Source organism: Lepisosteus platostomus, chromosome 5 (assembly GCF_059453375.1).
Source record: "Lepisosteus platostomus isolate fLepPlt1 chromosome 5, fLepPlt1.hap1, whole genome shotgun sequence".
Lineage (NCBI taxonomy): Eukaryota > Metazoa > Chordata > Actinopteri > Semionotiformes > Lepisosteidae > Lepisosteus > Lepisosteus platostomus.
This window is the reverse complement of record NC_142615.1, coordinates 55,680,309-55,694,121: the sequence shown is the minus strand read 5'-3', so window position 1 is coordinate 55,694,121 and position 13,813 is coordinate 55,680,309. Positions and strand designations below refer to the sequence as shown.

General features: G+C 50.2%; 4 non-coding genes and 9 pseudogenes across 4 annotated transcripts; all 13 read right to left on the bottom strand.

Moving 5' to 3' along the window:
- Positions 1–4,674: 4,674 nt before the first annotated feature.
- On the bottom strand, positions 4,675–4,793 carry LOC148669745 (5S ribosomal RNA). Its single transcript, XR_015937743.1, has one exon. It is a non-coding gene; the product is annotated as a 5S ribosomal RNA (ribosomal RNA).
- Positions 4,794–5,330: 537 nt separating this feature from the next.
- LOC148669744 (5S ribosomal RNA) lies at positions 5,331–5,449 on the bottom strand (annotated as a pseudogene).
- A 537-nt stretch (positions 5,450–5,986) lies between these two features.
- Positions 5,987–6,105, bottom strand: LOC148669743 (5S ribosomal RNA; annotated as a pseudogene).
- A 535-nt stretch (positions 6,106–6,640) lies between these two features.
- On the bottom strand, positions 6,641–6,759 carry LOC148669742 (5S ribosomal RNA; annotated as a pseudogene).
- Positions 6,760–7,292: 533 nt separating this feature from the next.
- LOC148669741 (5S ribosomal RNA) lies at positions 7,293–7,411 on the bottom strand (annotated as a pseudogene).
- A 533-nt stretch (positions 7,412–7,944) lies between these two features.
- Positions 7,945–8,063, bottom strand: LOC148669740 (5S ribosomal RNA; annotated as a pseudogene).
- A 537-nt stretch (positions 8,064–8,600) lies between these two features.
- Positions 8,601–8,719, bottom strand: LOC148669739 (5S ribosomal RNA). The gene has a single exon (XR_015937742.1). It is a non-coding gene; the product is annotated as a 5S ribosomal RNA (ribosomal RNA).
- A 537-nt stretch (positions 8,720–9,256) lies between these two features.
- Positions 9,257–9,375, bottom strand: LOC148669738 (5S ribosomal RNA; annotated as a pseudogene).
- A 537-nt stretch (positions 9,376–9,912) lies between these two features.
- On the bottom strand, positions 9,913–10,031 carry LOC148669737 (5S ribosomal RNA; annotated as a pseudogene).
- A 537-nt stretch (positions 10,032–10,568) lies between these two features.
- Positions 10,569–10,687, bottom strand: LOC148669736 (5S ribosomal RNA). Its single transcript, XR_015937741.1, has one exon. It is a non-coding gene; the product is annotated as a 5S ribosomal RNA (ribosomal RNA).
- Positions 10,688–11,224: 537 nt separating this feature from the next.
- LOC148669735 (5S ribosomal RNA) lies at positions 11,225–11,343 on the bottom strand (annotated as a pseudogene).
- A 537-nt stretch (positions 11,344–11,880) lies between these two features.
- LOC148669734 (5S ribosomal RNA) lies at positions 11,881–11,999 on the bottom strand. The gene has a single exon (XR_015937740.1). It is a non-coding gene; the product is annotated as a 5S ribosomal RNA (ribosomal RNA).
- Positions 12,000–12,536: 537 nt separating this feature from the next.
- LOC148669733 (5S ribosomal RNA) lies at positions 12,537–12,655 on the bottom strand (annotated as a pseudogene).
- Positions 12,656–13,813: the final 1,158 nt, after the last annotated feature.

Below are 13,813 nucleotides of genomic sequence, written 5' to 3'. Positions count from 1 at the left end.
GGACGAAGCTGAGGGACCCCAGTCTGGACTGCACTGGAGCTGAGGGACACCAGACTGGACTGGAGCTGAGGGGCCCCAGACTGGACTGGACTGGAGCTGAGGGACACCAGACTGGATTGGACTGGAGCTGAGGGACATCAGACTGGACTGGACTTTTGTTAAGCATCAATAAACAATTTAAAAAAAAATCTGTTTAGCTTTTGGTTTGTTCCCTCCCCCCCCCCCAAGGTTGCTGCTGGGAGAGGTGTGAGTGGGGCCAGCAGGGGGCGCTCTCACCCTGCGGTCTGTGTGGGTCCTGATGCCCCAGTATAGTGAGGGGGGACACTGGACTGTACACAGGCGCTGTCCTTCTGATGAGACGTCAAACCGAGGTCCTGACTCTCTGTGCTCATTAACAATCCCGGGGTGTCTCTGGAGAAGAGTAGGGGTGTTACCCCAGTGTCATGGCCTGACTCCCCCCTGGTCTTGACCCATCATGGCCTCCTAATCACCCCCCCTCTCTGAACTGGCTCCATCCCTCTGCTCTCCTCCCCACTGGGAGCTGCTGTGTGCTGAGCGGACTGGAGCATCATCCAGGTGGGGGCTCCACACTGAGGGGGGCTGGAGGGGATCCCCCTGACCTGGGAGGAGCTCTGAGTGGAGAGTCCAGACTTATTAATTATTATTATTATTCGTGCTGCACTGGGCTTCAGTCCTGGTAGTGAGAGGGGGATCTGTGATCAGTACAGATACTTATGACTGTATAATAATACACGATAGAAATGGAAAACAGGGTAGCGCTGTAGTCCCTTCGAAACGTTTTGAACTGCCAGAAGAAGTTTTCACAACCCGGACTCGTGAAGGTACAGGTCTTCTCCCTTCGTCCGGAGTAAGGTGAGAGGTCACCCCCTCGGGGCGCAGTATCCCCGATGCACCCCCCCACCACCACCCAGAACGACACACACTTCTGTGACGATTGGGAGACCCCGGTTCGACCAGCCCCTGCGGTGGAGGAAACGGCCCGCTGGAGAGAACACGCAGACTCCACACAGAAGGGTCACTTCGGCATTTATTCTAACAGCAAAACAACACCAGAGAGAAACGGTCTCCGAAAGATAAGCGCACACCGGGAAAAACACGAAGGGGTCATTACAAATGGGAATAGGAGTTCTTTTTTTCTTTTCCGGACGTCAGTTGTATAGTGTCCTGGTGATTTCTCCCGTTTCGAACGGAGTTTAATGTCGCGTTTCTACTTTATTAGAGAGAGGCACTGAACTTTGGGGAACGTGACATCCACCCAGTATTACTAGTAGGTTGATAAATATAAATGTTCTTTTTCCCCCCGTATGATACCTCGCGAAATATAACGATGGCCAACTCCTTAAGTCGAAATTTAAACCCTTCTCACGCTACAAGACAGTCCGTCAACATCGCCGCGGCCCGAAGCGCGACCTTCGGTATGACGTTGGCGGAAAAGGGGGTAGGGTAAGTACGTCACAGCCGGGGGAAGCCCCTATCACGTGAGAGGGGTGCGGCGGGCGACGAGCCCCCGGGGGCGAAGAGAAGTTGATTTGCGTGGGGTCTGGAAACACTACACGACCGGGCAAGCGAGCCGTTTTTTTTTTGTTTTGTTTTTTCCAGAACATCAGAACAACCGCAGAGATGACCATCGATCCACCTCCAGACGTTTCCTTTTTTGTCCTCTTTGGCCCCCAAAATAAAAAAAAAAACTGGGATCCATCGTGGCGTTGCCAAATTAAAACGTCAACCACTTTTCGGGCTTTCGTGCTGTCCATGATGAAACCGTCATGGTTGTGTAAGCATACGTTACGTCACAGACCGGCTGCGCTCGGACGTGAGGAGTGTCGTTACGTTTTTGAAATGGCACGTCAGACAAGATCTCTGACAAGATCTCCGAAAAACCCAAACCTGTAAGATTCAATTTCAATTCAGTTTTTTATATAGCGCCTTTCACAACAAGAATGCCCCAAGGCCCCGAACAAAGGAGTTGTTCCACACCCCCGCCACCCTCTGTGTACAGTAGAGCCCCCTGTACTGACTGGAGGAGCTCACCCAGCTGTGTCTGGAGAGAAGCCGGGGTATCGGCTTCAACCACAGGGCTGGGCGGCTTGTTCCCCACCCCCACCCCCTTCTGTGTACAGAAGAGCCTCCTGTCCTGACTCCAGTAGGAAATGTCACCTGGAGGCAACACACCGGCTTCTTTTAACAGATCACCTCGGGAATCGGGAACAATGGAGCCGTGTGCGGCCGTCTGTACGGAGGGGTTCAGCGCGGGGGGGCTCCGGGCTCGGGTCTGGACCCGGGGGGGGGGGGGGGGGGCTGTCTGTGTGGAGTCTGCATGTTCTCCCTGTGTTCTTCGGGTCCAAAGACAGGCTTTTGGGCTAATTGGCTTCTGGGAAAACTGGCCCTGGTGTGTGTGTGTCCTATGATGGAGTGCTGTCCTGTCCAGGGTGTGTGAGTGAGTGTGTGTTTGTCATGTGATGGACTGGTTCCTGTCCAGGGTGTGTGAGTTTGTGTGTCTGAGTGTCCTGTGAGGGACTGGTGTCCTATCCAGGTTGTGTGTGTGTGTCCTGTGAGGGACTGGTGTCCTGTTCAGGGTGTGTGAGTGTGTGTGTGTGTCCTGTGAGTGACTGGTGTCCTGTCCAGGGTGTGTGAGTGTGTGTGTGTCCTGTGATGGACTGGTGTCCTGTCCAGGGTGTGTGAGTGAGTGTGTGTGTGTCCTGTGATGGACTGGTGTCCTGTCCAGGGTGTGTGAGTGTGTGTGTCTGTGTGTCCTGTGATGGACAGATGGTACCAAGCCTGGACACCCATGAGACACTGGCTTCCTCAGAAGACTCTCACGGAGGGCACACTGTCCCTAACCCGGGTCCAGAAGAAACTACAGTGATCTATAATTCCTGCGCCTCGGAAGGGTTTATGACGTCTATGTCCGCCGCCCGCGCCCGTGGACCGGCGGTTTGGCGTCGCGCTCCGCAGCTCGAGCTTCGGTGCGAGTCAGGGCGGGAGGGAGTCGATGTGGCCTCGGCGCCATCTTTGCTGGTGAGTCAATTGTGACCGTTGCGGTACAATAAACCATCAATAAACCTTTTCCCACCCCGTCCAGTATTTCTGTCGCGGCCCACGTCCCTTACAATCGACAAACTATAAAAAAAAACAGTAGCCCTTCGCAACATTACACGCCATTTTTTTTATTTTAAACGTCCGCTAGATACGCAGGTGGCTCGATACCTGTCTTATCCTCGCCGGCGTCTTTATACCGGCAAGTGAATTTTATTTGGGGTCCCTCAGAATTGTGACAGAAATGTCAGTGAACCACAATAAAAAACGAAACTTTTTTTTAAAGGCGGTGAATTGATTTTTTGAGTAACCGTGTAGCGACTAACGTAAGGAAAAAAAAGTTGTCTTTCCCTACGAAGACGTTTTGGTACAGGACTTTCTTTAAATATTAGTTGTGCATAGCGTTTTACAAAAAGTTGATGATGATCTTGGAGATAATTGCAAAGGAAAATTGAGATAACTACCAAAACATTACGTGTGAAACGACAGGACAGAACTTTGAACCCACAAAGAAACAAAGGTATGAAATATTGCCTCGTCATGGGGGGTTGATAATTGTAGTAAGTGTTCCTAATTTTCGTAAAGAAATGTATATTATGGGAGTCACACGTGAGATTTAGTGTATATACGTTTCATATTGTGCATATATACGGGGTTAAAAAGTGGAATGAGTATGATTATAAACTCGTGTGTCCTATAATCAGATAATTTTTGAACAAGCTTTGATTAGACAGGTGAAAAACAACATCAGATCCTTTTTTTAATATATTCTCACGTCTGAATATCAGCTTCTCCCCTCTGGCCAACATTTCAGGGCTCCCAGGTGTAGATCCCAAATTGAAACAAATATTAATTTGTTACCCAGTTAAACAGTTAATAGAAGTGAGTGACCAGGGTAAATAAAGGTGGGTCAGTGTAAACTGTTTATTCTGGACCAGACTTCGTCATGTGTGATATGTCATGACTTCTTATATTAAGTTTTATCTTTATATTTAGTTCTACATGTGTAATAGATGCGATGTGTGTCCATAAAAAGGTTTCTCCAGGGGAAAATCAAGTTGGTTTTAAAACCGTGTTTCCTTTTTAGGGTACGTTTGCATTCCAAGTGTGGGGTTTTTGCCTTTTTATCATATTTTGGATGTGAATCCGTGGTATTTTTGCTGAGACAAGTTGCTTTTCTTATACGCAGATGGATCTGCTCGTGAGATGTCCGCTTGGTCCATTTCTGAGCTCAGTATAAGGTGTAGAAAGCATGACTGTCATCATAACCCGCCTCTCACCCAGGTGTGGAATAATGTTGTGACTATTGCTTCAGCAATAACATGCTGATTGCATGTTTCTAGATGGGTATAACAGAGATCTCAACTACTGAGGGGCCTTATTAATAAAGTCTCCACAGCCGAAGCGCTGTGTCTCTTTTCAGCTGGCGATAAACCTTTCCTCGATCCTTTGCTGACTTGTAAAACTGTTCCTGATCAGAATAAAAAACGCTCCCGCTAATACACAAGCACCCGTGTCTCGCCAAAGCTGACAAATAAACAGACGGACAAGCCGCACTGCACGTGTGAACAGGGGAATGAGCGAGCGAGCGGGGATAGGGCGCCTCCTGCGCTTAAAAGCTTACAGCACCTGGTATTCCCAGGCGGTCTCCCATCCAAGTACTAACCAGGCCCATCCCTGTTTAGCTTCCGAGATCAGACGAGATCAGGCGTGCTCAAGGGGGTGTGGCCGTAAGCGAGAGCAAGGCTCGCTGGCACCCTTCTTATTGAGAGGACAGCTCCGTCACCTCTTTTACGACGCTGCTTTTTTTCCCTTGCGTTTTTCTCTTCTTCCCACGTTCTCTCTCTTCACTGCCTTCGTCCCCGCTCTATTTCACTTCAGCCTTTCACTCTTGCTTCCTTCCAATGAGGACGGAGCTGCGGGAGAAAGGGCGCTATAGAGGATCGCTGTGGAGAGCTGCTGCTGTGCTTTGACATCTGAGCTCTATGGAAAACGATCTCAATACAATTCTGAAAAACGCGACTCTCCGAACGCCAGCCGAACAAGTCTCCACAGCCGAAGCGCTGTGTCTCTTTTCAGCTGGCGATAAACCTTTCCTCGATCCTTTGCGGACTTGTAAAACTGTTCCTGATCAGAATAAAAAACGCTCACGCTAATACACGAGCACCCGTGTCTCGCCAAAGCTGACTAATAAACAGACGGACAAGCCGCACTGCACGTGTGAACAGGGGAATGAGCGAGCGAGCGGGGATAGGGCGCCTCCTGCGCTTAAAAGCTTACAGCACCTGGTATTCCCAGGCCGTCTCCCATCCAAGTACTAACCAGGCCCATCCCTGTTTAGCTTCCGAGATCAGACGAGATCAGGCGTGCTCAAGGGGGTGTGGCCGTAAGCTAGAGCAAGGCTCGCTGGCACCCTTCTTATTGAGAGGACAGCTCCGTCACCTCTTTTACGACGCTGCTTTTTTTCCCTTGCGTTTTTCTCTTCTTCCCACGTTCTCTCTCTTCACTGCCTTCGTCCCCGCTCTATTTCACTTCAGCCTTTCACTCTTGCTTCCTTCCAATGAGGACGGAGCTGCGGGAGAAAGGGCGCTATAGAGGATCGCTGTGGAGAGCTGCTGCTGTGCTTTGACATCTGAGCTCTATGGAAAACGATCTCAATACAATTCTGAAAAACGCGACTCTCCGAACGCCAGCCGAACAAGTCTCCACAGCCGAAGCGCTGTGTCTCTTTTCAGCTGGCGATAAACCTTTCCTCGATCCTTTGCGGACTTGTTAAACTGTTCATGATCAGAATAAAAAACGCTCAAGCTAATACACAAGCACCTGTGTCTCGCCAAAGCTGACAAATAAACAGACGGACAAGCCGCACTGCACGTGTGAACAGGGGAATGAGCGAGCGAGCGGGGATAGGGCGCCTCCTGCGCTTAAAAGCTTACAGCACCTGGTATTCCCAGGCGGTCTCCAATCCAAGTACTTACCAGGCCCATCTCTGTTTAGCTTCCGAAATCAGACAAGATCAGGCGTGCTCAAGGGGGTGTGGCCGTAAGCGAGAGCAAGGCTCGCTGGCACCCTTCTTATTGAGAGGACAGCTCCGTCACCTCTTTTACGACGTTGCTTTTTTTCCCTTGCGTTTTTCTCTTCTTCCCACGTTCTCTCTCTTCACTGCCTTCGTCCCCGCTCTATTTCACTTTAGCCTTTCACTCTTGCTTCCTTCCAATGAGGACGGAGCTGCGGGAGAAAGGGCGCTATAGAGGATCGCTGTGGAGAACTGCTGCTGTGCTTTGACATCTGAGCTCTGTGGAAAACGATCTCAATACAATTCTGAAAAACGCGACTCTCCGAACGCCAGCCGAACAAGTCTCCACAGCCGAAGCGCTGTCTCTTTTCAGCTGGCGATAAACCTTTCCTCGATCCTTTGCGGACTTGTTAAACTGTTCATGATCAGAATAAAAAACGCTCACGCTAATACACAAGCACCCGTGTCTCGCCAAAGCTGACAAATAAACAGACGGACAAGCCGCACTGCACGTGTGAACAGGGGAATGAGCGAGCGAGCGGGGATAGGGCGCCTCCTGCGCTTAAAAGCTTACAGCACCTGGTATTCCCAGGCGGTCTCCCATCCAAGTACTAACCAGGCCCATCCCTGTTTAGCTTCCGAGATCAGACGAGATCAGGCGTGCTGAAGGGGGTGTGGCCGTAAGCAAAAGCAAGGCTTGCTGGCACCCTTCTTATTGAGAGGACAGCTCCGTCACCTCTTTTACGACGTTGCTTTTTTTCCCTTGCGTTTTTCTCTTCTTCCCACGTTCTCTCTCTTCACTGCCTTCGTCCCCGCTCTATTTCACTTCAGCATTTCACTCTTGCTTCCTTCCAATGAGGACGGAGCTGCGGGAGAAAGGGCGCTATAGAGGATCGCTGTGGAGAGCTGCTGCTGTGCTTTGACATCTGAGCTCTGTGGAAAACGATCTCAATACAATTCTGAAAAACGCGACTCTCCGAACGCCAGCCGAACAAGTCTCCACAGCCGAAGCGCTGTGTCTCTTTTCAGCTGGCGATAAACCTTTCCTCGATCCTTTGCGGACTTGTTAAACTGTTCATGATCAGAATAAAAAACGCTCACGCTAATACACAAGCACTCGTGATTCGCCAAAGCTGACAAATAGACAGACAAGCCGCACTGCACGTGTGAACAGGGGAATGAGCGAGCGAGCGGGGATAGGGCGCCTCCTGCGCTTAAAAGCTTACAGCACCTGGTATTCCCAGGCGGTCTCCCATCCAAGTACTAACCAGGCCCATCCCTGTTTAGCTTCCGAGATCAGACGAGATCAGGCGTGCTGAAGGGGGTGTGGCCGTAAGCGAAAGCAAGGCTCGCTGGCACCCTTCTTATTGAGAGGACAGCTCCGTCACCTCTTTTACGACGTTGCTTTTTTTCCCTTGCGTTTTTCTCTTCTTCCCACGTTCTCTCTCTTCACTGCCTTCGTCCCCGCTCTATTTCACTTCAGCATTTCACTCTTGCTTCCTTCCAATGAGGACGGAGCTGCGGGAGAAAGGGCGCTATAGAGGATCGCTGTGGAGAGCTGCTGCTGTGCTTTGACATCTGAGCTCTGTGGAAAACGATCTCAATACAATTCTGAAAAACGCGACTCTCCGAACGCCAGCCGAACAAGTCTCCACAGCCGAAGCGCTGTCTCTCTTTTCAGCTGGCGATAAACCTTTCCTCGATCCTTTGCTGACTTGTTAAACTGTTCATGATCAGAATAAAAAACGCTCACGCTAATACACAAGCACTCGTGATTCGCCAAAGCTGACAAATAGACAGACAAGCCGCACTGCACGTGTGAACAGGGGAATGAGCGAGCGAGCGGGGATAGGGCGCCTCCTGCGCTTAAAAGCTTACAGCACCTGATATTCCCAGGCAGTCTCCCATCCAAGTACTTACCAGGCCCATCCCTGTTTAGCTTCCGAGATCAGACGAGATCAGGCGTGCTCAAGGGGCTCTGGCCGTAAGCGAGACCAAGGCTCGCTGGCACCCTTCTTATTGAGAGGACAGCTCCGTCACCTCTTTTACGACGCTGCTTTTTTTCCCTTGCGTTTTTCTCTTCTTCCCACGTTCTCTCTCTTCACTGCCTTCGTCCCCGCTCTATTTCACTTCAGCCTTTCACTCTTGCTTCCTTCCAATGAGGACGGAGCTGCGGGAGAAAGGGCGCTATAGAGGATCGCTGTGGAGAGCTGCTGCTGTGCTTTGACATCTGAGCTCTGTGGAAAACGATCTCAATACAATTCTGAAAAACGCGACTCTCCGAACGCCAGCCGAACAAGTCTCCACAGCCGAAGCGCTGTGTCTCTTTTCAGCTGGCGATAAACCTTTCCTCGATCCTTTGCGGACTTGTAAAACTGTTCCTGATCAGAATAAAAAACGCTCACGCTAATACACGAGCACCCGTGTCTCGCCAAAGCTGACAAATAAACAGACGGACAAGCCGCACTGCACGTGTGAACAGGGGAATGAGCGAGCGAGCGGGGATAGGGCGCCTCCTGCGCTTAAAAGCTTACAGCACCTGGTATTCCCAGGCGGTCTCCCATCCAAGTACTAACCAGGCCCATCCCTGTTTAGCTTCCGAGATCAGACGAGATCAGGCGTGCTCAAGGGGGTGTGGCCGTAAGCGAGAGCAAGGCTCGCTGTCACCCTTCTTATTGAGAGGACAGCTCCGTCACCTCTTTTACGACGCTGCTTTTTTTCCCTTGCGTTTTTCTCTTCTTCCCACGTTCTCTCTCTTCACTGCCTTCGTCCCCGCTCTATTTCACTTCAGCCTTTCACTCTTGCTTCCTTCCAATGAGGACGGAGCTGCGGGAGAAAGGGCGCTATAGAGGATCGCTGTGGAGAGCTGCTGCTGTGCTTTGACATCTGAGCTCTGTGGAAAACGATCTCAATACAATTCTGAAAAACGCGACTCCCCGAACGCCAGCCGAACAAGTCTCCACAGCCGAAGCGCTGTGTCTCTTTTCAGCTGGCGATAAACCTTTCCTCGATTCTTTGCGGACTTGTAAAACTGTTCCTGATCAGAATAAAAAACGCTCACGCTAATACACGAGCACCCGTGTATAGCCAAAGCTGACAAATAAACAGACGGACAAGCCGCACTGCACGTGTGAACAGGGGAATGAGCGAGCGAGCGGGGATAGGGCGCCTCCTGCGCTTAAAAGCTTGCAGCACCTGGTATTCCCAGGCGGTCTCCCATCCAAGTACTAACCAGGCCCATCCCTGTTCAGCGTCCAAGATCAGACGAGATCAGGCGTGCTCAAGGGGGTGTGGCCGTAAGTGAGAGCAATGCTCGCTGGCACCCTTCTTATTGAGAGGACAGCTCCGTCACCTCTTTTACGACGCTGCTTTTTTTCCCTTGCGTTTTTCTCTTCTTCCCACGTTCTCTCTCTTCACTGCCTTCGTCCCCGCTCTATTTCACTTCAGCCTTTCACTCTTGCTTCCTTCCAATGAGGACGGAGCTGCGGGAGAAAGGGCGCTATAGAGGATCGCTGTGGAGAGCTGCTGCTGTGCTTTGACATCTGAGCTCTGTGGAAAACGATCTCAATACAATTCTGAAAAACGCGACTCTCCGAACGCCAGCCGAACAAGTCTCCACAGCCGAAGCGCTGTGTCTCTTTTCAGCTGGCGATAAACCTTTCCTCGATCCTTTGCGGACTTGTAAAACTGTTCCTGATCAGAATAAAAAACGCTCACGCTAATACACGAGCACCCGTGTCTCGCCAAAGCTGACAAATAAACAGACTGACAAGCCGCACTTCACGTGTGAACAGGGGAATGAGCAAGCAAGCAGGGATAGGGCGCCTCATGCGCTTAAGAGCTTACAGCACCTGGTATTCCCAGGCGGTCTCCCATCCAAGTACTAACCAGGCCCATCCCTGTTTAGCTTCCGAGATCAGACGAGATCAGGCGTGCTCAAGGGGGTGTGGCAGTAAGCAAGAGCAAGGCTCGCTGGCACCCTTCTTATTGAGAGGACAGCTCCGTCACCTCTTTTACGACGCTGCTTTTTTTCCCTTGCGTTTTTCTCTTCTTCCCACGTTCTCTCTCTTCACTGCCTTCGTCCCCGCTCTATTTCACTTCAGCCTTTCACTCTTGCTTCCTTCCAATGAGGACGGAGCTGCGGGAGAAAGGGCGCTATAGAGGATCGCTGTGGAGAGCTGCTGCTGTGCTTTGACATCTGAGCTCTGTGGAAAACGATCTCAATACAATTCTGAAAAACGCGACTCTCCGAATGCCAGCCGAACAAGTCTCCACAGCCGAAGCGCTGTGTCTCTTTTCAGCTGGCGATAAACCTTTCCTCGATTCTTTGCGGACTTGTAAAACTCTTCCTGATCAGAATAAAAAACGCTCACGCTAATACACGAGCACCCGTGTCTCGCCAAAGCTGACAAATAAACAGACGGACAAGCCGCACTGCACGTGTGAACAGGGGAATGAGCGAGCGAGCGGGGATAGGGCGCCTCCTGCGCTTAAAAGCTTACAGCACCTGGTATTCCCAGGCGGTCTCCCATCCAAGTACTAACCAGGCCCATCCCTGTTTAGCTTCCGAGATCAGACGAGATCAGGCGTGCTCAAGGGGGTGTGGCCGTAAGCGAGAGCAAGGCTCGCTGGCACCCTTCTTATTGAGAGGACAGCTCCGTCACCTCTTTTACGACGCTGCTTTTTTTCCCTTGCGTTTTTCTCTTCTTCCCACGTTCTCTCTCTTGACTGCCTTCGTCCCCGCTCTATTTCACTTCAGCCTTTCACTCTTGCTTCCTTCCAATGAGGACGGAGCTGCGGGAGAAAGGGCGCTATAGAGGATCGCTGTGGAGAGCTGCTGCTGTGCTTTGACATCTGAGCTCTGTGGAAAACGATCTCAATACAATTCTGAAAAACGCGACTCTCCGAACGCCAGCCGAACAAGTCTCCACAGCCGAAGCGCTGTGTCTCTTTTCAGCTGGCGATAAACCTTTCCTCGATCCTTTGCGGACTTGTAAAACTGTTCCTGATCAGAATAAAAAACGCTCACGCTAATACACAAGCACCCGTGTCTCGCCAAAGCTGACAAATAAACAGACGGACAAGCCGCACTGCACGTGTGAACAGGGGAATGAGCGAGCGAGCGGGGATAGGGCGCCTCCTGCGCTTAAAAGCTTACAGCACCTGGTATTCCCAGGCGGTCTCCCATCCAAGTACTAACCAGGCCCATCCCTGTTTAGCTTACGAGATCAGACGAGATCAGGCGTGCTCAAGGGGGTGTGGCCGTAAGCGAGACCAAGGCTCGCTGGCACCCTTCTTATTGAGAGGACAGCTCCGTCACTTCTTTTAGGACGCTGCTTTTTTTCCCTTGGGTTTTTCTCTTCTTCCCACGTTCTCTCTCTTCACTGCCTTCGTCCCCGCTCTATTTCACTTCAGCCTTTCACTCTTGCTTCCTTCCAATGAGGACGGGGCTGCGGGAGAAAGGGCGCTATAGAGGATCGCTGTGGAGAGCTGCTGCTGTGCTTTGACATCTGAGCTCTGTGGAAAACGATCTCAATACAATTCTGAAAAACGCGACTCTCCGAACGCCAGCCGAACAAGTCTCCACAGCCGAAGCGCTGTGTCTCTTTTCAGCTGGCGATAAACCTTTCCTCGATCCTTTGCGGACTTGTAAAACTGTTCCTGATCAGAATAAAAAACGCTCACGCTAATACACAAGCACCCGTGTCTCGCCAAAGCTGACAAATAAACAGACGGACAAGCCGCACTGCACGTGTGAACAGGGGAATGAGCGAGCGAGCGGGGATAGGGCGCCTCCTGCGCTTAAAAGCTTACAGCACCTGGTATTCCCAGGCGGTCTCCCATCCAAGTACTAACCAGGCCCATCCCTGTTTAGCTTCCGAGATCAGACGAGATCAGGCGTGCTCAAGGGGGTGTGGCCGTAAGCGAGACCAAGGCTCGCTGGCACCCTTCTTATTGAGAGGACAGCTCCGTCACCTCTTTTAGGACGCTGCTTTTTTTCCCTTGGGTTTTTCTCTTCTTCCCACGTTCTCTCTCTTCACTGCCTTCGTCCCCGCTCTATTTCACTTCAGCCTTTCACTCTTGCTTCCTTCCAATGAGGACGGGGCTGCGGGAGAAAGGGCGCTATAGAGGATCGCTGTGGAGAGCTGCTGCTGTGCTTTGACATCTGAGCTCTGTGGAAAACGATCTCAATACAATTCTGAAAAACGCGACTCTCCGAACGCCAGCCGAACAAGTCTCCACAGCCGAAGCGCTGTGTCTCTTTTCAGCTGGCGATAAACCTTTCCTCGATCCTTTGCGGACTTGTAAAACTGTTCCTGATCAGAATAAAAAACGCTCACGCTAATACACGAGCACCCGTGTCTCGCCAAAGCTGACAAATAAACAGACGGACAAGCCGCACTGCACGTGTGAACAGAGGAATGAGCGAGCGAGCGGGGATAGAGCGCCTCCTGCGCTTAAAAGCTTACAGCACCTGGTATTCCCAGGCGGTCTCCCATCCAAGTACTAACCAGGCCCATCCCTGTTTAGCTTCCAAGATCAGACGAGATCAGGCGTGCTCAAGGGGGTGTGGCCATAAGCGAGAGCAAGGTTCGCTGGCACCCTTCTTATTGAGAGGACAGCTCCGTCACCTCTTTTACGACGCTGCTTTTTTTCCCTTGCGTTTTTCTCTTCTTCCCACGTTCTCTCTCTTCACTGCCTTCGTCCCCGCTCTATTTCACTTCAGCCTTTCACTCTTGCTTCCTTCCAATGAGGACGGAGCTGCGGGAGAAAGGGCGCTATAGAGGATCGCTGTGGAGAGCTGCTGCTGTGCTTTGACATCTGAGCTCTGTGGAAAACGATCTCAATACAATTCTGAAAAACGCGACTCCCCGAACGCCAGCCGAACAAGTCTTTAAGTGGAAATCTAATAAGTAAATTGATTCTTAAAATGTAGAGAGCTTTGCAAAGAAATATATTGGGGCTTTTAGATAATATATTTCAAGGATGTAATTGCTGTGCTACAGTACGTGCAGAATTTTAGAAAACAGTGCGTCAACAAAGTACACTGTTTAGGTTACTTTAGAAGACAATGTACCAAAACAATATATGCTGTCTGGGTCGTTAGAATTAGCTGAAAGTAACTGATAAGCTTTGAATAACATATCTAGTGCTTCTTCTTTCGCTTTTTGATGTAATCTGTTTTCTCTTAGGGAAAGTGGAAGTTTTAGAATGGACAAAGCGCTGAGCTTTTTTACAGCGCAACGTCTTATGAAAACCCTGTACTGCTTGTAACAAATTGAGTCTCTGGTTGCTCCCAATATTGAAATAAAGACCTTACTCAGGTGAGAACTCTCTCTTGTGGCTTCCTTGATAGTTATATTTCCATGACACCGGTTTTAATGTCTGTAGATTGTATCTTATTTTTATTTTTTGTTTTGTTTCATGTTCATATTATGTGTTTTCACCCAGTTGACTCCAGTTAATAACAGTTCACCCAGTTAATAGCCACTTTTTATGCGCGAAAAACGGGTGATCTTTCTATCTCGTGATCAGCTTAGTATCTTTCTGTAAGTTTTTTTCTTCTTAATTAAACGTTTAAAATACATGAATTTCATAAAGACAACACACGTTTCGAACAGAAAAAAATCATATTCTGTTCTCTTCCTGGTATGTATAACAGATCAGCAGGTCTTATTTTCCCAATTGCTTTTTTCCACTGTATTTATCATAATGGCTAGCCAATGTCCTCTCTTAGCT